A 7591-nucleotide genomic window follows, 5' to 3' on the forward strand; every position below is an offset into this window, starting at 1 on the left:
AGCATGTTCACACCTGCCTTCTGGGGTCTTTTCCTTTTTACTTGGGTGGAGGGTGTTGGATTATGAAGATAGACCCCCCCTTGCTGTGTGAGCCCTTGTCTTCTGTGCTGGGTCACCCTTTCACTTGAAGAGGGTCCCAGAAAAACCCAGTAGGGAGGTGAGGGTTCTGGTGTTTAGAACTGATGTGAATATCTGGGAGGAACGCTCCCGCCCCAACACACACACATACAACTGGCCTGTTCCCTCCTCCCCAGCTGTCAACAGTTCTCGTGGGTGATCACATTTCCCAGCTCTGCCAGCTTCTGCTGGTACTCCCTGTCCATTTGGTCTCCAACAAACTCAGGAGAGGCACTGCTCTGAGTTTATGTGTGTGTGTGTGTGAGAGAGAGAGAGAGAAAGAGTGAGAGAAAGAGAGACAGACAGGCAGACAGACAGACAGACAGACAGAGGCAGAGACGGAGACAGAGACAGACATAGACAGAGAGAAAGAAAGAGAGAGACAGATCATCTATCTCCTTGTACAGCCTGATGGTGCTCAGGTGAGTGATCAATCAGTTGGAAAATTACAGGTGCTTCATGTTGCCCGGGCTGGCTATGAGCCATGATCTTCATGTCTCAGTCTCCTGTGTAGTTAGGATTATAGGCCTGACCCACCAGCACCTTGCGTAAGTGTAATTCTGATCTTCCTTCTTTCAATCTCTCTCCCTCATAGGAACTGATTTGAATGGGTGCTGGAGGAGGTGGTCCAGCGTCCCCAAGTGGCTGGAACCAAGGTTTACCTCTCATTCTGGAGGTGGGTTGTGGGTCAGGAGCTGTTTCACTCATTCTGTTGTACCAGGTCCATGAAGTAAGCCCCTCTGTGCCCTGGCTAGACCGTGACGATCATTCATTGTCCATCTAGCCTTACTGGACTTAGTATTTTGTTCTATGTACTTTTCTAGCAAAAATTTCTATCCAAAGTTATGATACATAGTCACCTAATGAAAATGTAATGCCATCTTAAGAAAGTCATTAAGGGCTCTGGGAATGTGGCTTCATGGTATGGTGATTGCCTAGCATGCATCAAACCCTGAGTTCAATTCCTCAGTACCACATAAACAGAAAAAGAAACACTGGAAGGGATGCTGTGCCTCAAGTGGGAGAGTGTTCCCCTTTAGAAAAAAAAAGCTGAGGAATAATTCCCTAGCCCTGAGTTTAAGTCCCAGGACTGGCAAAACAACAACAGCAACAAAAACAAAAACAACAGCAACATTTAGTTAGTAAATGAAAAAAAATAAAGAACCCATACTTGGAATATATAATTGCTCTTTCCATACTGATACCTGACAATAGTCCCTAATTCATGTACGTTACCTATATTAGGATAGTGTGTTGAAAAAATGTTTTGTTCATTAGGTCACAGCAATTAATGCCAGGAATGTGCTTAGATGTCAGGTGAAGATTAATTCTGTAAATTCAAAGATTCCAGGGTTTTGAGTGGTCACTTCTAATCAGAATGAGAAAGGGAGTCTAAGTGAGATTTGGAAACCTTCTTGGCCAGTCTTGGCACCAAAAAGGCAGAGGCTAGTTAACAGTTGTGACAGAACAGAAGGAATAACTCCAGATGGAAGGAATAAATGATAGTAACTAAGATATAGCAGAAAGTGTTCCAGGGAATCATTTTCAGTTATTGAAGAACTTGTTGTCACCTAGGAATATTCCTCGTTGCCTTTAGCATTCTAAACCTCTTAAGCTAGTTCTTAATCTCTGGGTGATAAATGTATCTCCTTCTATGCTGTTCTTTCATACATGATCTCCTTTGCTTTCTAATAATCTGTCTTTCTCTTTCTCTATGAACATTTCCTGACACAAAATACACCTACACAGATGGAAGAGGATGCTAATGCAAGGGTCTCATAGCTCATAAGTCATTAATGTAATAAAATGGAAAAAGAGGACATATTTATTGCTACCTCTATTATTCTGAAAACCTGCAATGTCACATCATTTGATTCAGATTTCCATTCTTTGTCTACTTAGTGTCATTAACTGCACTAAATGCAAATATGAGAGGGGTGCTGGTGGCTCATGCCTGTAATCCTAGCTACTCAATAGGCTGAGACCAGAGGATTGTGGTTCAAAGCCAGCCTGTTCAGGAAAGTCCATGAGACACTGATATTCAATTAACCACCAGAAATCTGGAAGTACTGCTGTATCTAAAGTGGTAGAGTGCTCAACTTGACCTGAAGAGCTGAGGGACAGCACCCAGGATCAGAGTTCAAGCCCCACAACTAACAAAAAAGTGCAAATATGACTTTAAGTTTCCCCAAAAGGAATGATGACATCAACAGTAATTTTGTAAGCAGAGAAAAAAATTCCAAAATGATTCAGTGCACCTACTTTTGCTGAGTTTTTAAAGTTATGGCTTCTTTGCTGGACATATTCTCTTCTTTTAAAAATTGTCAAATATTAGCTTTATAATAAATTTCATCTTATATTTCTTGGTTTAAGACAGAAGTCCATACAGTTGATGTCACTTGGGTTTCTTAATATCTTAGTTCACAGCCAACCCAGGCACGAGAGTCTGTCAAACTCTTATTTGTAATTAAACACCAAAAAATCCAGAAGTAAAGTTTTGGCTCAATTAGTAGAGTACTAGCTTTGGAGGTAGGTGGACAGAAAAGACAATTGATCAGTTACAGGGTCCAGCCTCTGAGTTCAAGCCCCAGAAACAGCGCAAACTAAACAAACAAGCAAATAAAAGAAACCCCATGTATTTCTTTGGGACCCTACTTAAAGGAGTACTGGTCTGAGAAGAGGCTGCTTTTGCTGATCATACTCACTGCAATCTGCTTTTTTGGAATCCTTATTGCTATGGAGAACTCAGGACCAGACTAAAGGAATTGATAACTGAATCCTACAACAAGAGAATTAGCTCAGGAGTGAAAGATCCACTCATAAGACACGTTAAAGCCTCCATATCTTTGTTTCTTTGCAGTACAATACTTTTAAAACAAGATTATTTCTTCTTCTTCTATGCTGGCCTTCAAATGGCACATTGTTTACTTTTGTAATACTCTCAACTAGAAGATTGCAGACAAGTTTATGTGAGTAAAGAAGACACTCAAAACAGCCAGATTCCTTCAAGCCTCAAATTCTTTTCTTGTACTCTAAAAAAAAAAAAGAAAAGGTTAACTTGAACTTTTAAATTCCTCTATGTTCAATTCCTCTCCTGGGATCAGTTTCCACATCCATTAACAATTACTTTCACTTACTTCCAGTAACAATCTATGGTAATATGTTCTTGATCTTGTTTCTTCCATAGTATCTTTAAGCTATCAAGTGTGGCTGAGGACAGGACTATCCAGTTCAGACAAAGAGAACTCGAAGAAGAAAGATAAGGTTTGCAGCAGATGTAGGTGATTTATAATCTTAGACAATCTACTTAAATCTGTTGAAAATTCTCCCCTACCCCAAACTGCCCTCTTTTAAAAGCTTTGTTTCTTTTCCCAAAACTGCCCTTCATTAACTATTTAAAATTTTGAGGGATCATATTCATACTCTCTAGAGATTGATGTTTGGTTGTGATTTTTATGTGTTTTTGCTTTTTGTGTTTTTTCACTGAATTTCAAAAGGTTGTGCAAGTGTGTTACAATTAAATATATCCAATTGTCCCATGCTCCTGGATCAGAGTCACTCCTTCTATCATTCCTACCCCTTCTCCAAGATTTAGTTCTGATTTAACACTTCCTTTATCGCATGTGTACATTGAGTATTATAGCTGTATTTGCCCCTTGTTCTATTTTTCTTTCTTTATTGTGAAAATACTGTACAGAGGGGTTACAATTACATGGGCAAGATAAGGAGTACATTTCTTATCAAGTATTGTAGCCTCCGCATTTGTTTCCCCTTCCCATCCTCCCCTCGACCCCCACACAATCTTCCTCCCCCCCCACCAAAGTTGCAATTTTTGTTTTCAACGTAAGTACTTGTACATCTCCCTTGTTCCATTTTTCATTAATTCTATGTCTTTCCTATTATTCCTCTCTGGTTTCAAATTCCTAATAGTCATTCTGTTAAACTGTCTGTTGATATTTTGACAGGTTTATATACATTCCATGGAATGTCAATCCTGCATATACTTGAACTGATGTCAGCTTTTATTTCCATAATTCATTCATTTGCAATAACAATTTGCAAGTCTGGAGACGTGAAAAACCTAGACATGATGTTATTCTCATCCATTTGGAAGATTCATCTTTAGTCAACAAGAAAGTTTAAAAATGGCTTAGAATGTATTCCTAACTACAAATTTTTATAAATGGCTTTGTAAAATAGTGTGTGATTATTTAACTTAACATGGGATAATACTTTATTCTATGTACGAGTTTTGGAAAAAGAAGTAAACTAAAATTTACTACTATAGAGAAATATGATAGAAATAGAAGACAGATTTTATGTCATATCTCTGAAGAGTATCCAAATTCAAGACATAAAGTCATATTTCTTACTATGTTAGACAGATAGGGAAAACATAAAACAACATATGATAAGGCAATTATTTGTGACTTTTTAAAATGTACCTTATTAAGCGATGAAATTTACTTTATTAGCTAACTTTTGGGTTTGAAATATGGGAGGCTGATCTATTTAACACAATTCTGGAAGGTACCTACTGAACAACAAAAGTGGTGGGTTGTACTATTTCTACAGTTTAATAAATGGTGGAACCTATTTGGCATTAGTGCTGGGTAAATAAATCAACTCTATTTAACTTCCTCTCTACACTTGAAAAACTTGTAATGTCACTAAATATCACCTAATTGTCAAATGTTATTTTGGAGAATGTGATTTTAAAAAGTTTATTTGAAAAGGAATACATTTTCAGGAGATTAAATGCATGTTAACATTGGTTTGAGTGTGACAACATTTTTATAGCACAGAACCAAGTTGTACTGAAGTACCTGTGTTTTGAAGCACTAAGGAGCTTTTCAATTAATGTTTTTCTGAATTACATTTGACCTCTAAGTCAAGTTTTCCATGACTTGGTAGACCAATTATGGATCTATTCTTCCAGGAACTATTTTTTAACCAATTTATGCTGGACTGAAATCTTTCATTAATCATTAGAGGAGAGGTACTAAAAATAATCTTATGACACTTTGAGATCTTGTTCACTCATAATGGCTGGTCATCTGTAAATTGAAAATTTGAATTACAGTACATTCTCTCAGATTTTGTGATCTCATCCTTCCTTTTAAGTTGCCTTGAATTTCACAATTGCTTACTGCTAATTTCTGCATCTCAAGAAATTGGGGCCCTGAAATATAGGAAATGAGAAATTGAGATGGGTCTTGAATTACTTTCTGTTTCCATGATGCATGAGAAGCAGAGTAAAATCCCTTATAGATTAGAGGAAAACATTGTTTTTTACCATGTGAATTCAGAAGATCAAGAACACTTACAAAGTATCACAAGTTTATACCGAAGACATGGTACTGATAACTTTTATATTCTAAAATATTTTCTAAACCTAATTATTCATATTCCAATTGTATTTATTGTAATAAATAAATATCAATTTGCCAAATTATCAACTAATTCTAGTAAGTTTCACTGTGTGAAATATGAAATCAGCACATATAAATATAAAATAGATAACTATGTATAATATAATAAAAAGGCACATGTTTTGCATTGTTCTGTTGTGGTTAGGGTTTCAAAGGCAACTATGTTTCAAAATATTATTCTATTTTCTCTAACTTAGTGTTTGATAGAGTTAGACCTAAAGCTTTACCATTTGTAAATTTATAGCCTGGAAGCAAGAGGAAACATGGTGATTAAAACATTAACAATTTAAGGCCTAATAATGAGGAGAAACATAGGGACTTCCACTGCAACTATGAAAATATTTGATGATAGAAAGGCAGTAGTGTAATTGCTGCATGGTTGGATGGTAGACAGGCCAGGACATTAGGTAATAAATGCATATGAACAATTTATTCTCCCCCTTGTCTTTAGCTACTTTTGAAATGGTAGGTAAAATAAACAATTATATTTTGATAAATACGTTCTAGTCTGAACAGTTCTGTCTGAAATGTTCATCTCTCTATGATCTCTTGTAACTAAGATTTGTTTTGTTCAAGTAAGACAATCTAGGGTGTAAGGGTAAGATATTCTGGTTGGTCTGCTCCTACATGGAAGAAGGGTAAAGCGTCAGGGAGATATTTGTGCCTGTAAGACCTCATTTGGGAAAATTTCAGCTGTAGAGGTTTAGAAGTAGCTCTTAAGCAAGGCTTACTTTCAATCCATTAGCTCCACAAAGGTAACTCAGTTAGATAAATAAGTACTTGAAAAAGCCATCACCTTTGGACCTAGCTATAAATTCTTGAAATTACAATCAAATCCCAAATGAAAAAGACTTAAAATAATTATTGACACAAAATATTTCAAATATGAGCAATCGACTGAACAATATCATTTTTTCCAGTATTCACAGAATTTTAGGGAAATAAGATCAATCGCATTGTTAGGAACAATAAGGTTTCCTTGTTACAAATAGGCACCCAAGGATATAAGCCTGTTTAAAGATTGCATCATTAACTACTTAAATTTAGAGGACACTACATGCTTCAGCAACACGTATACCCAAATTAAAATACAGAGATTAACATGGCACTTGCACAAGGATGATATGGAAATTTGTGAAGTATTGCATATTTTTCATTCTTCAGATTCAAGAAATGAAAAACAGTTATTAAAAAGCTGATTACAAAATTGCAAATGTAATAATACATGTAATTCATATAATTAAAAGTTAGTTTGACCTCAGTGTATAAAATCTTCACCTTAGAAAGGCCTTTACATAGCATAACCTTTACAAAACTGTTGAAAATAGACAACTTTGTCACTTTCTCCAAAGAAATAAAATAGTATAAGGACCTAGGAAAAAAAAAGAATCTTAAACTGTTTCTATCTGGAATGCAATCTGAAAGGACATACAAATGAACCTATATATTATAAAACAATGTATAATTTAGAGTATAACTAGGAGAGAATAAAAAAAGATTATGGACATTATACAAACATAGATTATAGAATATTTTAAAATATACTATTTTCAGACAATGACCAGAAATACTTTAGTTTCTCTACTACTCATTTCAAAAGATAAGTTAAAATTATTTCTGATTAAAAAATAACCAACTCTGCAGAAATCATTATAGATGTATATAAAAACTCTTGAATATATTTTGACATCAAATGCAGGCAATTCACTTGGAAGTATTCCACAGAATCCATGAATTTTTACAGTAAGAGATTGTTGTTGCCAGGCGCCAGTAGCCCACGCCTATAATCCTAGCTACACAAGAGGCTGAGATCTGAGGATCTCGATTCAAAGCCAGCCCGAGCAGGAAAGTCCGTGAGATTCTTATCTCCAATAAACCACTAGAAAACTGGAAGTGGAGCTGTGGTTCAAGCGGTAGAGCACTCTCTTTCAGCGGAAGAGCGCAGGGATAGCACCCAGGCCCAGAGTTCAAGCCCCACAACCAACCAAAAAACAACAACAACAACAACAACGAGATTTCTTTTATTTAGATTGTGAAAATAT

General features: G+C 36.1%; 1 pseudogene; it reads left to right on the plus strand.

The window, feature by feature from the left end:
• Window positions 1–6606: 6606 nt before the first annotated feature.
• Window positions 6607–6703, plus strand: LOC122126388 (annotated as a pseudogene).
• Window positions 6704–7591: the final 888 nt, after the last annotated feature.

Source organism: Dipodomys spectabilis, unplaced genomic scaffold, assembly GCF_019054845.1.
Source record: "Dipodomys spectabilis isolate Male_0828 unplaced genomic scaffold, ASM1905484v1 ptg000276l, whole genome shotgun sequence".
In the NCBI taxonomy this organism is placed as follows: domain Eukaryota; kingdom Metazoa; phylum Chordata; class Mammalia; order Rodentia; family Heteromyidae; genus Dipodomys; species Dipodomys spectabilis.